This window comes from Phyllobates terribilis, unplaced genomic scaffold (assembly GCF_046119375.1).
Source record: "Phyllobates terribilis strain yellow unplaced genomic scaffold, ASM4611937v1 Scaffold_244__1_contigs__length_2968133, whole genome shotgun sequence".
In the NCBI taxonomy this organism is placed as follows: Eukaryota; Metazoa; Chordata; class Amphibia; order Anura; family Dendrobatidae; genus Phyllobates; species Phyllobates terribilis.
This window is the reverse complement of record NW_027363004.1, coordinates 1894134-1908824: the sequence shown is the minus strand read 5'-3', so window position 1 is coordinate 1908824 and position 14691 is coordinate 1894134.

Here is a 14691-nt window from a genome sequence, read left to right as displayed (position 1 = left end):
GCCGCTATTCCAACAGCGCCCCCTACCTCCGCGGAGCCACCGGCCTGGTCGCAGGGCCGAGTAACCCAGGGCGCCGCCGTTCTTACGGTGCCCTTTGCCTTTAGGGTGCCCCAAGCCTGGTCGCAAGGCCTGGTCGACCCGGGCGCCGCTACCATCAACGCGCCCTCAACATCTAGAGTGCCGCACCTGGGTGAAGACCTGTTCGCCCAGCATACGTGCCCGGATGGGCAGCCCTTTGTATGGCCCCAGGAGTATATTCAGCTGGAACTCCAGAGAGCAAGGCCCATGTGCGAGCCCCTGATTCCGGCTCCGAAGCCCGTAAAGAGGACCTCGCCCCCGCTGGAGGAGGCACAGTTTGAGTGGGACCCCACTGGAGAAGATCTCATGGGGTTCACTCAGGAGACTCGGGCGGCCGCAGCGGAGCGTGCAGAGTGCTGCCGGCAGCAGCTCGAGGTCTTCGAGAGGGAGCGGAGAGAGAGGCGGGTCCGGGAACAGCAAATGCAGATAAGGAGCGCGGAGCAGAAGAGCCGGACCAGGAGGAAACCCCGTGCAGCTCATGGTCCCCGTGCCACTGGGACTGTGATAAAATTCAATATGCAGCACGGATGGGGCTTTATTAGAGACCATCAGACCCCCGGCGACGTCTTTGTAACCCGCAGAGACGTAGAAAGCCATCTGCCGGAGGGACACAGAGGTCGTGACCTGTATGTAGGGGACGAGGTCACCTTCACCCGGCACAAGTGTGTCAAAGGACCCTACGCCCTCCATGTGCATCGCCTGACGGAGGAGGAGCTGCGGTGTGAGGAGGAGCAAGAGGACCCGGACGGGTCTGAAGAATCTAAAGAAGGAGCAGGAGGACGCCGTCGTTGAAGTACGGTAGAGAGAGACTGTACATAGTTACCCGTCAGGGTATAAGAACTGTTCTAGTTAAAATATAGTCCCCGTTGGGACCAGCAGATTGAACTGAAACCCGTGTGTCCCTATTCCCACTGACCGAGGACTGAGAGCGGTCATTCCTCCCTAATACCTGGCCGAGGACTGAGAGCGGCCATATTTCCCTTGTATATAGTTGCGCTTCCTAAAGCGCCCCCTACCGGTTTTATAGGGAACTGTTTTATTCCAAGAGAGACTGTCGCACTTTACCCGGTCACAAGTTGCACCGTGACCGGAGGAACCAGAAACAAGAATGTTATTTATATGAAAAGTTTATTGCTGATATATATATATGATGTTTTCTATGTTTATGTTTATGAAAAAAATTGTATGTTTTGGATGTTTATATCTTACAGCCCGAGGACGTGCTGTGATTTACCAGGGGGGAATGTAGCACCCTGAGGATTCGGCTGCTACAGGGGTATTGCACCTCAGCCAGAGGTGTGATATTCCACTCCCGGGTAAGGGTGGAGTGTGGAACTGAGCTCAGTTAGCTGCATGCACTACACACATCCCATTTCCGGGGAACAGACCGATGGTACTCCCACTAGAGAAATGTGCAGGTACGACAGTGTCTGTTCCTGGCTGGAGTGGGAGGGGGGTGGAACATCCCAGTAGTGTAGGGGCAGATAGGGGGAGCAGCCTGGGTAAAGTTAGGAGCTCATTGGGTGCTGGTCACCTGAGCTCACACATAGAGGGAGTATTTAAGGTGGGCACCATCTTAGATCAGGGTCAGTCTGTGAGACGTCGGTCAGTCAGTCTGTCTGAGAGCCTGAGAAGCAGAGCAGAGGAGAAGGAAGAGGGACCCAGAGGCGCAGGAAGAGGGGACCCCAAGAGCCCATAAGAGAGCTAATAGGGTGAAGGGTCGGCAACAGGGTACCGGATCCCAAGCTGGTGGAGGCTACAGCACTAATCCTCAGCCAGAGACTGGAGGTCGTGGGCAGGATCTGCCACGACCACCCACTAAATCCACCCGGAAGGCAGACCAAGAATAGGGTCAGGGAGCCCAGAGGAGGCTTGACCAACAAGAGGCCCGAGGGAGCCGGACTTAGGTGGATCCCTGGTGGGAACGGCCAGAAGAAGGGAGAGTCAGAAAGGAGCTCAGGACCACACTCCGGAGTTGCCTGGGAGTTGACCGAGTCCAGGACCTGGTGGACGCAGCACGGCTCGGGTGGTCACTGCTGTACACAGTGACCCGAGCAACACCAGTAAGTAAAACCCTGGAACTGCATTTTATGCCTCTGAGTCTCTTTGCTGCACCTTCACAACCACCATCCTCCACGGCTGACCCCCTGAGGCTATACCCCTCCCGTTGGGGGTTATACTACCAAAGCTGCACACATACCAACAGCCTCAGCGGACCCTGCTGCAGCGGCGGCCTTTTGACCGCAAATCAACGGGTGGCGTAGTCGACACAAAGAACTAATAACATCTGTAGGACTGCCACACTCTGAGCTTGACACCCTGGGCACGGACCGGGTCACAGCCACTCGGAGACTACAACCCCCATCTGATCCGGCTCCGGGTATCCCTAACAACATGGCCCAGGGGGCGCGTCAATATAACTATTACATATACTAAGAAGCTGTAAGAAATCAGACAATAGATAAAGGAACTGGACTTACGAGGTGCAGAAAATATGGGGGTCACGCAGCAGAGGAGGAGAAGGTAAGTGGCCTGCATGGTGGTCCTCGCTTCTGTATGACTACAGGTAAGAAGTGAGGAGCAGATGGAAGAGGCCTCTTTATATAGGACTGGGACACTACATTTGGGGGAGGGGTCAGTGGTAATAGCTCCGCCCCCTTGTATCTAATGTAAATGACACTAATGGTTACATAGTAACATCAGATCTGGTGGTTACACTTCACATTACACATCGTCATAGATTATTTTATTTAAGTAGTAATTTATATTATTTATATTGTTGGTGACTTTTGTAAGTTTCTTCTGTTTTCTTCTGAATATACGGAGATGTATTGTGTAGCTCCAGCAATGTAATGATCTGTATAATTTGATTACTTTAACAAATATTTATATTAGACTAAAAAGCATCAGGGCCCCTGCACACTATAGTATTACAGATCTGTACAATACAGCGACGTCCATAGAAAGTAATAACCAATCCTGAATCTGAAGCCTCATTCCTATATTACTATACACTGGAAAATACAATCCTATAACACTACAATCCTATACACTCCATAATGGATAATGTCTACTGTATATATCCCCTAAGACAGACAGATTTCCCCACTATGTATAACAATGCGGATAAGGCGAACGATACAAAATCCATGGAAAATAACAATCTTTATTAGAGCATAAAAATATATAGATATACAATTAGAAGTGATACTGCACAAAGATTAGGAGGAGGAGGAGGATTGCAGCCCAGTTATAGTATAACAGAAGTAATGTGCATTTTATCCATAGTGGGCATAAACCAAAGTGGGACTAAGTAACCAAAATCATAAGTGCCCACTAGGTACACAATGAGAAAGATCAATCAAATGTGATCAAGTGGAAATGATGGAGATCCGGCAGCCACCCACAGCTTGATGCGTGTTTCACCTATCGCTTCCTCAGGGGGGCGTTGTCATATACTGCAAAACAAAAGCCCAATAATTGCAAAATATCCTACTAATACTTCCATTCTATTAGTCCAAAAAGTAAAAAGCCTATTTGGTACAATACTTCTATTCAACAAACACTCAATCAGGTCAAAGAAGTATAGATGCACAAGTTTGATAAAAAGATTTGGAACTTTTATTGAATTATTTAAAAGAAATTTATAAAACACACATAAAGGGGAAGTGAACCAATGAAGGTGCCTGCAGTGCTAGTAACAAGGGTAGTCAATCATTTATTCTGTTTAACAAGACTTACAAAAGGAGATCATATCAATGAACCCAGTGATAAAAACATGAAGAATTAAATAAATAAATAAGTAAAAGGATCAGTATCCAAAATTCATTCATGTAGTAAGCATTAGTGGATAACAAGTACATACCTTAAAGTATCCAGCATAGATAAATGTAGTCAAAATGCCATGAAAGTATATATCTATAAATATGTCAATAGGTCATATAGAGAGAAGCCATAAAGCCCACAAGTGGTAGACAAGTGTCAATATAGGGCAAAGTCAATCATGGCCCACAAAATACAGATGGTATCACCAAGCATAGAAATAAACAGATGGTATCACCAAGCATAGAGATAAACAGAATGTAAATAAAGACAATACAACCTTTCAACTGCAGGTAAGGACAGCTGTATTGTCTTTATTTACATTCTGTTTATCTCTATGCCTGATGATTCCATCTGTTTATTTCTATGCTTGGTGATACCATCTGTATTTTGTGGGCCATGATTGACTTTGCCCTATATTGACACTTGTCTACCACTTGTGGGCTTTATGGCTTCTCTCTATATGACCTATTGACATATTTATAGATATATACTTTCATGGCATTTTGACTACATTTATCTATGCTGGATACTTTAAGGTATGTACTTGTTATCCACTAATGCTTACTAGATGAATGAATTTTGGATACTGATCCTTTTACTTATTTATTTATTTAATTCTTCATGTATTTATCACTGGGTTCATTGATATGATCTCCTTTTGTAAGTCTTGTTAAACAGAATAAATGATTGACTACCCTTGTTACTAGCACTGCAGGCACCTTCATTGGTTCACTTCCCCTTTATGTGTGTTTTATAAATTTCTTTTAAATAATTCAATAAAAGTTCCAAATCTTTTTATCAAACTTGTGCATCTATACTTCTTTGACCTGATTGAGTGTTACTCCCATTCTAGTAGCCACAATAACAACGTACAACTGAAGCAATAAAAAAATGCCTTTATTAAAAATAAATATAAAAACATAACAAAAGTAATTTCTAAAAATACCCATTAAATACCATGGGAAACAATTGAACTCCACAACAATAAATAAAGCTCATAGGATATGATGAAGGAGTCTATATATCATCTGATGTCTATACACATAGTATAGCACCTGCAGTATACAGGATAATATATGACTGGTATATGGTATACAGTGATTACAGAAGTCAGATATCATATACAGGATAATATGTGACTGTTATCTATTGTATAATTCCCAAATTTAACAGAAAGGAAAAAGGGACAAATTATTTGGCTTGCATAGTAGCAGAGTGCTTTGTGGAAAATTAATGACCATGCCTCGAACCATTTATTTCTATACAGATAAATGTACAAGGATGACCTGCATCTTCTAAAGCAGCAGAAGCCAAGGCATCCCGAAACAACTGCTGGGGTATCGGCCTGGGGGACATCCGTATACATAGCTAGTGTGACTGTGGATTAATTGATCTGTGATATACTGCAGTAACTGCACCTTAATCACAACATTTATTTAATCATCACACACTGGAATTACAAACCATGAGGGCTATGTCCTCATTAAAGAATACTGACACCTCGGATTGTTGTTGTTTTTTTTTTTTGTTTAATACAAATCGCAAATCTACAGAATCTAGAAATGTAAAATCAACTATCTACCTAAGACTAGCATCCTCTGTAATCAAAACCTTCTACCCCCATCTTCAGGACTTCTCTTGTGCTGCAGCAGTTCTCTGGAATGCACTATCCCACAGAATATGGTTAATCTAACTATGCCCTGTTCTCCCTTCCTTAATTTTCTCCAGAATCTGGTCCCTTCACTCATCTGTATCCACAGCCTCCATGCACTCTACAGCTCCTTGTATCTGTACTTATACAGATTCTGGCTGATGACTGGTTCATGTAATGGTATTTGAATTCCCCTGTTTATAATAATCATGGCCGGACCATACATGACAAGCACCTTTTTATCTTTTGTGTCACTCCTATATCTTCATAGACTGTAAGCTTGTTAGCAGGGCCTTCACTCCTCTTAGTATGTCATGAATTATGTGATAATCTGTATTGTCTTATTCAGTTTGTACATGTCTCTACTAAATATAGAAATTAAATAAAAAATATTATTATATATAACTCTCTTTGGCCCCCTGTAGTACAATGTCTCTCTTTTTGGTCCTCATTTAGAATAAAGTCCCCTTCTTTGGCCACCATTTATCATAATGTTCCCCTTTTGCTCCCATGGTATGATGCCCCCCTTTTTAGACAAAATTTACAATAATGTCCCCTCTTGGGGCCCCCATTTAAAATAATGTCCCCCTCCTTGGACCCCAATTAAAATAATGTCTCCCTCTGTGGCCCCTACTTAGGACAATGCCCCCTTCTTTGGCCTTTGGCTCCCATTAGGTGTCAAGTATTATACATATATATATATATATATATGTATATATATATGTATATATATATATATATATATATATATATATATATATAAAAGTATGTAGACCACTCTTCTTTTGCAAACTGTCCCAGGTCTCCCATATGTGAAGTGTGTCTCCTCCCAAGAGCAATTTTAAGAGCAATTTAGATCCGGACTAAGCAATGAGTCCGGATCTAAATCCACAGGTGTTCAAAAGGATTTAGATCCGGACTCATTGCTGCCACTTCAGAACTCTCCAGCACTTTGTTCCCATCCATTTCTTGGTGCTTCTTGAACTATGTTTGGGGTAATTGTCCTGCTCGAAGTCCCATGACCTAGGACGCAAACCCAGCTTTCTGACAATAGACACTACATTGTGACCCAAAATCCTTTGGTAATCTTCAGATTTCATGATGCTTTGCACGCAGTCAAAGCAATGAGTGCCAGAGGCAACAAAACAACCCCAAAACATCTTTGAACCTCCACCATATATGACTGTAGGTACTGTGTTCTTTTCTTTGCAGTCCTCATTCCATTTTTGGTAAACAGTAGAATGATGTGCTTCACCAAAAAGCTCTATCTTGGTTTCATCTGTCCACAAGATGATTTCCCAAAAGGATTTAGGCTTACTCACGCACATATTGGTAAATTGTAGTCTAGCTTTTTTATGTATCTATGTCAGCAGTGTGGTCCTCCTGGGTCTCCTGCCATGGTGATTCATTTCATTCAAAAGACTACATATAGTTCACGCTGACACTGATGCACCCTGAGCATGCAGGACAGCTTGAATATCTTTGGAACTTGATTGGGGTTGCTTATCCACCATTTGGACTATCCTGCGTTGCAACCTTTCATCAATTTTTCTCGGCTGTCCACATCCAGAGAGATTAGCTACAGTGCCATGGGTTGTAAACTTCTTGATAATGTTGCGCACCATGGACAAAGGAACATCAAGATCTCTGGAGATTAATTTGTAACCTTGAGATTGTTGATATTTTTCAACAATTTTGGTTCTCAACTCCTCAGACAGTTCTCTTCTCCTCTTTGTGTTCTCCATGCTTAGTTTGGCACACACAGTCGTACAATGCAAAGAATATGTAAATTTCTCACCTTTTTATCTGGTTTCAGGTATGATTTCATATTGCTCAAACCTGTTACTTGCCACAGGTGAGTTTGAATGAGCATCATATGCTTGAAACAAAGTTGTTTACCTACAACTTTGGAAAAGTGCCAACATTTTGGTTTGGCCCATTTTGGGAGTTTTGTGTGAAATTATGTCCAATTTGCCTTTTTTGTTTGTTTTTTTGTGTTGTTCCATTACATACAAATGAAATAAACATATCTATACCAACACATGTGTAATTACATTAATTTTCCAGGAGCAATACTTCATTTTCTGGAACAAATTCAAGGGTGAAAAACACTATGAAAAAAGCTTGAAATCTATGACGCTTTTTAACAATGGATAAAAGATGTTAAGTGTGTAAAGTGAGGGATCCTTTAAGCTTGGCCATGGACCCCCCGGGGCTCCCCGGAGCCCCGGGGCCCCGGGCGGTAGCCCAGATTGCCCTCATTATAATCTGCCTATGGTCCTAAGTGTTCCCCGGATAGTGGCCCCGGAGCTGCGCTCACTGAGTGACAGGACACCGCTCCTGAGCTCAGCTTCGGGGCCCGCTCGCCGGAGCGGCTCATTCTCCTCGGCTCCTCAGCGTCAGCGGTCAGAGAATTACAGCTAGGGACACATAGGACATGTGAGTATAAGGATTTTATTATTTTCTTCTTATTTTACAATGGATCCCACTGATTCTGAGATTGTGTTTAGTGACATTGTACTTCATGATAGTGGTAACCAATTTTGATACGACAATTTGGTGAAAATTTTGATAATTTTGCAATTTTCAAACTTTTAATTCCAGAGAGTTATGTCACACAAAATAGTTAATAAATAACATTTCTCATATGTTTACTTTACATCAGCACAATTTTTAAAACATTTTTTTTGTTAGGAAGTTAGAAGGTTTAAAAGTTGACCAGCGATTTCTAATTTTTCCAACAAAATTTACAAAACCATTTTTTTAGGGACCACATCACATTTGAAGTGACTTTGAGGGGCCTTTATGACAGAAAATACCCAAAAGGAACTAAAGCAATGTGGAAAGAAAAATGAACATTTTACTTTTTTTCACAAAAATTTTACTATAGCCCCAATTTTTTTATTTTCACAAGGGTAACAAGATAAAATGAACCACAAAATTTGTTGTGTAATTTCTACTGAGCATGTTGATACCCCATATGTGGGGGAAAACTATTGTTTGGCCACATGACAGGGCTCGGAAGGGAAGGAGCACCGTTTCGACTTTTTGAACGCAAAAAAGACTGAATGCCATATCACCATATTAAAATGAATGCCGTAATGCCATTATGAAAACAAAATGCCATATGAAAAAAGTGGATGCCATATCACATTTGGAGAGCCCCTGACATGCGAAAACAGCAGAAACCCCCCACAAGTGATAGCATGACGTCTCTTACTCGAAAAAGCCCTTTTCTTTACCCTGGGAGATGGGGGACTCGGAGTCGGGTCCTGTGATGGAGAGATGGGGTGCAGCCGTGGCCCGGACCCGACCCGTGCTCAGGGCCGTCACATTAAAAGAGATGGTGTGGGCTTATCCGGGTTGAGTGGCTGATTTACGACTACGCCACCTGTGGCACCTGGTGAAGGCCACCAGCGCCGCTGCAGTCCGCTGAGGCATAGTGTTACGGCGGCCAGAGTTATTACTACTCCCCACAGGCGGAGCAAGGCCTCAGGGCAGAGGGACAGGAAGGATGGAGGGGGTAGTAGTGGAGGAAGAACGGATGCCACGTCGCGCGGTGTAGCGCAGAATAAACAGTCCGGAGGCCATAGGGGTGAACTTCCAAGGCTTTACTCACATTAGAGATGGCAGAAGGAAGGCGACTCCCTGATCCCCATGGAGTCCTGCAGTCACCAGGGATGGGGGTCCGACAACCTCCGAGCAAGTCCAGCATTCAATCGGGACCCCGCACCAGAGTGTTCCTGAACTACAGACCGTATCCTCTCCTGTCTGTGTGTGTAGATAGGCCGGGTCTCCCTCTGAACTCCTCTCAGAACAAGGGCACGGGTGGCAGCTCCGCTCCTTCCGATACCCGATGGGATCCTCTGGGCCTACCAGGCTTTACCAACCAGGACATGGAGAAGCAAGGTCGGGTGTCGGGGCCGGTACCCCTCTTGCAGCCGGACTCCCTCTGAATATATCAGATGGTGAGGACAGGTGGCGTACACTGCTCCGTCTGCATCCTCCCCGGGATCCATTAGCTGTGGAGCTACACTCTTAAGCTCCGGGCCTTCTTGGTCGTGGTCCTTGACCGGGTTGAGACATTCCTCGTCTGCAACCTGCCCCCCGTCCCAAGGCTGGGGTATGAGGGCTGTGTCTCCATCCACTGCAGGTCCACACAGGATCCACGTTCAGGGTGGGAGATCACAATACCTCACAGTAATTAACAGCACAAAGACCAAAACCAAAGATGGCTTTTTATTAAATATGAAATTTAAAGTGTCACTAAATTGTAAGTCCTCAACCCTCACCCACTAACTGGTTCCCCTCACTCTTGGTTCCCCAGTCTCCCTGTAACCAGGAGGGCAGCACCTGGTGCATACTAGCCCCCCTGGTGGAGAAATGTGGTGTTGGATGCAAAGGTTGGGTCCCGACCATCACGCTGTTCTTACCTCGGAGGAGGAACACTACACTCCATTACAGAAGTGCAGCATCCCTGTGGCGGTCGAACCTTCAGGGGCGCCACAGTTCTACAGTGGGATGTGCTACATAATGAAGTTTCTCTTAAGGGGCACTTGGAAGATGTCCTTATCACCCCGGTCAGTAAAATCTTTATAGTGGTGGCAGGATGAGCCTAACCTATCTCGAGGGGTTCCCTGGGTACTTAGGGTCACTAGAACAATTACCACAGATGCGAGTCCGAGAGGGTGGGGAGCCCATCTGGGAGATATGGTAGCCCAGGGGACCTGGTCAGATATTGAAAAGGGTCTCTCCTCCAATTCAAAAGAACTTCTGGCGGTAGACAAGGCGGTGAATAATTTCTTACCTTTCCTTCAGGGCCAGAATGTAAAGATCCTCTTGGATAATCTAGTTGCGGTAGCATATGTGAACCACCAGGGGGATACATGGTCAAGATCGCTGATGAGAGTGACAGATCATCTCTTCCAGATTACAGAAAGTCACCTCCTTTCCATGATGGCCCTCCATATAATGGAAAAAGAAAACATGAGAGCAGATTTCCTAAGCTGCTATCCTCTGATGCAAGGGGAATGGGAACTAAATCAAGGAATTTTTACCCAAATAGCCGAAGATGGGGGGGCCTCCGGTCAGGTTGATCCGTTTGCCACAAAACTAAATCGGAAGACAAAGATCTTGTGTTCCCTAAATCCTCTAGCTGTGGACGCTTTCCTGATACGTTGGTATTTCAGCCTGGCGTATGACTCCTCCCCCCCTGGTTGGCTGTTCTTCTCATGGTAATAAGAAAGATCAGGAAGGAGAAGGCCTGGGTTCTGCTGATCGCACCCTTTTGGCCCAGGAGGCCCTGGTTCTCATGCCTGAGGAACATGTCCATCTCTGATCCTTGGGTTCTTCCAGAGATTCCATATCTCCTTCTCCGGGGTCCGATATTCCATCCTCAAGCAATTGGCCTCCACTTGACGGTGTGGAACTTGAAAGGACACTGCCAAATCAGAAAGGTTTTTCCAAAGGTCTAGTAACCATCCTGCACAGCAGAAAACCTGTTACAACCCAGATTTTGTGCCACAAGTTGGAGAAAGTTTTTGTCTTTCTCTGGTTCTGGGGTTGATGGGGAAGGGGTGCCAATAGGACAAATCTTTGGAGTTTTTACAAAAAGGTCTTGAACTAGGGTTATCCACCAGCACCCTTAAAGTACAGATTTCTGCCTTGGGTGCCCTATATAGCTGTGATGTAGCTTGTAGCTACTGGGTTTCTCAGTTCATTAAGGCAGCTTTTAGATCTAGACTCATTATTAAAAGCAGCTTGGTTCCCTGGGATTTAAATTTGGTTCTAAAGGCCTTGACTAGCTCGCCATTTGAGCTAATAGTCAGCAACCCTTAAATCCCTCTCTCTTAAGACCGCTTTAATATCTTTAACCTCGGCCAGGAGCATTAGTGACATCCAGACCCTGTCTATGGCCTCGCCGTTTACTCAAATTCTGGATGATAGGCAGGATCTGGTCTAAAAATCACTCTCTATCCCTAAGGTAGCTACTCGTTTCCACAGACTTCAGGAAGTCCTCCTACCCTCCTTTTTTCCACATCCTAGTAACCAGAAAGAGGTGGAGTTACATACGTTAGAAGTGAGGAGATGTGTGGTTAGGTACCATTCAGTTACCAAAAGCTTTAGGAAAGATAACTCGTTGTTTATATCCTACCAAGGGGCTAGGAACGGTCTAAGGTCACGAAGTCCACCATAGCTAGATGGAATTAGGAGGCCATTTCTCTATCATATACAGTATAGACCAAAAGTTTGGACACACCTTCGCATTTAAAGATTTTTCTGTATTTTCTTGACTATGGAAATTGTACATTCACACTGAAGGCATCAAAACTATGAATTAACACATGTGGAATTATATATTTAACAAAAAAGTGTGAAACAACTGGGTTCAGGTCTGGTGACTGTGAAGGCCAGGTTATCTGGCGTAGCACCCCATCACTCTCCTTCTTGGTCAAATAGCCCTTACACAGCCTGGAGGTGTGTTTGGGGTCATTGTCCTGTTGAAAAATAAATGATGGTCCAACTAAACGCAAACCAGATGGAATAGCATGCCGCTGCAAGATGCTGTGGTAGCCATGCTGGTTCAGTATGCCTTCAATTTTGAATAAATCCCCAACCGTGTCACCAGCAAAGCACCCCCACACCATCACACCTCCTCCTCCATGCTTCACGGTGGGAACCAGGCATGTAGAGTCCATCCGTTCACCTTTTCTGCGTCGCACAAAGACACGGTGGTTGGAACCAAAGATCTCAAATTTGGACTCATCAGACCAAAGCACAGATTTCCACTGGTCTAATGTCCATTCCTTGTGTTCTTTAGCCCAAACAAGTCTGTTCTGCTTGTTGCCCGTCCTTAGCAGTGGTTTCCTAGCAGCTATTTTACCATGAAGGCCTGCTGCACAAAGTCTCCTCTTAACAGTTGTTGAAGAGATGTGTCTGCTGCTAGAACTCTGTGTGGCATTGAACTGGTCTCTAATCTGAGCTGCTGTTAAACTGCGATTTCTGAAGCTGGTGACTCGGATAAACTTATCCTCAGAAGCAGAGGTGACTCTTGGTCTTCCTTTCCTGGGGCGGTCCTCATGTGAGCCAGTTTCTTTGTAGCGCTTGATGGTTTTTGCAACTGCACTTGGGGACACTTTCAAAGTTTTCCCAATTTTTCGGACTGACTGACCTTCATTTCTTAAAGTAATGATGGCCACTCGTTTTTCTTTACTTAGCTGCTTTTTTCTTGCCATAATACAAATTCTAACAGTCTGTTCAGTAGGACTATCAGCTGTGTATCCACCAGACTTCTGCACAACACAACTGATGGTCCCAACCCCATTTATAAGGCAAGAAATCCCACTTATTAAACCTGACAAGGCATACCTGTGAAGTGAAAACAATTTCCGGTGACTATCTCTTGAAGCTCATCAAGAGAATGCTAAGAGTGTGCAAAGCAGTCATCAAAGCAAAAGGTGGCTACTTTGAAGAACCTAGAATATAAGACATATTTTCAGTTGTTTCACACTTTTTTGTTAAGTATATAATTCCACATGTGTTAATTCATAGTTTTGATGTCTTCAGTGTGAATGTACAATTTTCATAGTCATGAAAATACAGAAGAATCTTTAAATGAGAAGATGTGTCCAAACTTTTGGTCTGTACATCTAGCGGCGAGGAAGTGCCAGAAGGGCTGAAGGCTCATCCCACCCCACCCCTCCTGGGCTGAGAAGACAGGTGTCTCGATAGAAGACATATGTAAGGCTGCTACCTGGTCCTGTCCCTCTACATTCCATAGACACGATAGGTTAGATATGGGTGTATCGGCTGACCTCACCTTTGGGAGAAGAGTGTTCCAGGCTGTGGTCCTTCAATAGATTACTTCATCTCTGTAATTCTCTCGTGGTGCTGTCATGGTCGACCGATAAAATCTTAAATTACATATGACGCGCCCCCTGGGCCATGTTGTTAGGGATACCCGGAGCCGGATCAGATGGGGGTTGTAGTCTCCGAGTGGCTGTGACCCGGACCGTGCCCAGGGTGTCAAACTCAGTGTGCGGCAGTCCTTGCAGATGTTCTTAGTGTCGACTACGCCACCCGTTGATTTGCGGTCAAAAGGCCGCCGCTGCAGGATGGTCCGCTGAGGCTGGTGGTGTGTGTGCAGCTGTGGTAGTATAACCCCCAACGGGAGCGGTATAGCCTCAGGGGGTCAGACGTGGAGGATGGTGGTTGTGAAGGTGCAGCAAGGAGACTCAGAGGCATGAAATGCAGTTTCAGGGTTTTTACTCACTGGTGTTGCTCGGGTCACTCTGTACAGCAGTGACCACCCAAGCCGTGCTGCGTCCACCAGGTGCGGGACTCGGTCAACTCCCGGGCAATTCCTGAGTATGGTCCTGAGCTCCCTTCTTCTCTCTCTCTCTGCCGTTCTCACCAGGGATCCACCTATGTCCGGCTCCCTAGGGTCTCTTGGTGGTTGAACCTTCTCTGGCTTCCCTGACCCTATGCTCGGTGTGCCATTCTGGTGGATTTGGTGAGGGTCGTGGCAAATCTTGCCCACGACCTCCGGTTCCTGGCTAAGGTTTGCTTTGGCCTCCGCCAGCTTGGGATCCGGGTCTCTCTTCCTTCTCCTCTCCTGGAGTTACTGCTGACTCACTGACTGACTGACTGACTGACCCTGTCCTAAGATGGTGCCCACCTTATATACTCCCTCTATGTGTGAGCTCAGGTGACCAGCACCCAATGAGCTCCTACATTTACCCAGACTACTCCCCCTATCTGCCCCTACACTACTGGGATGTTCCACCCCCCTCCCACTCCAGCCAGGGACAGACGCTGTCGTACCTGCACATATACTGGTGGGAGTACCGTAGTTCTGTCCCCCGGAAATGGGATGTATGTAGTGCATGCAGCCTTCTGAGCTCAGTTCCACACTCCATCCTTACCCAGGAGTGGAATACCACACCTCTGGTTTGAGGTGCAATACCCCTGTAGCAGCCGAGTCCTCAGGGTGCTACACATACCGGTAATGGAATTTTTCGGAGACCATGACAGCACCCTTATATTTCCTCCTTTCACGTTTGTGGGAACACTCCCCTTTTATTAATTATAATATCACACTCAATAGGTGTCGTCTGGTATGGCAATTTTGTGATTGT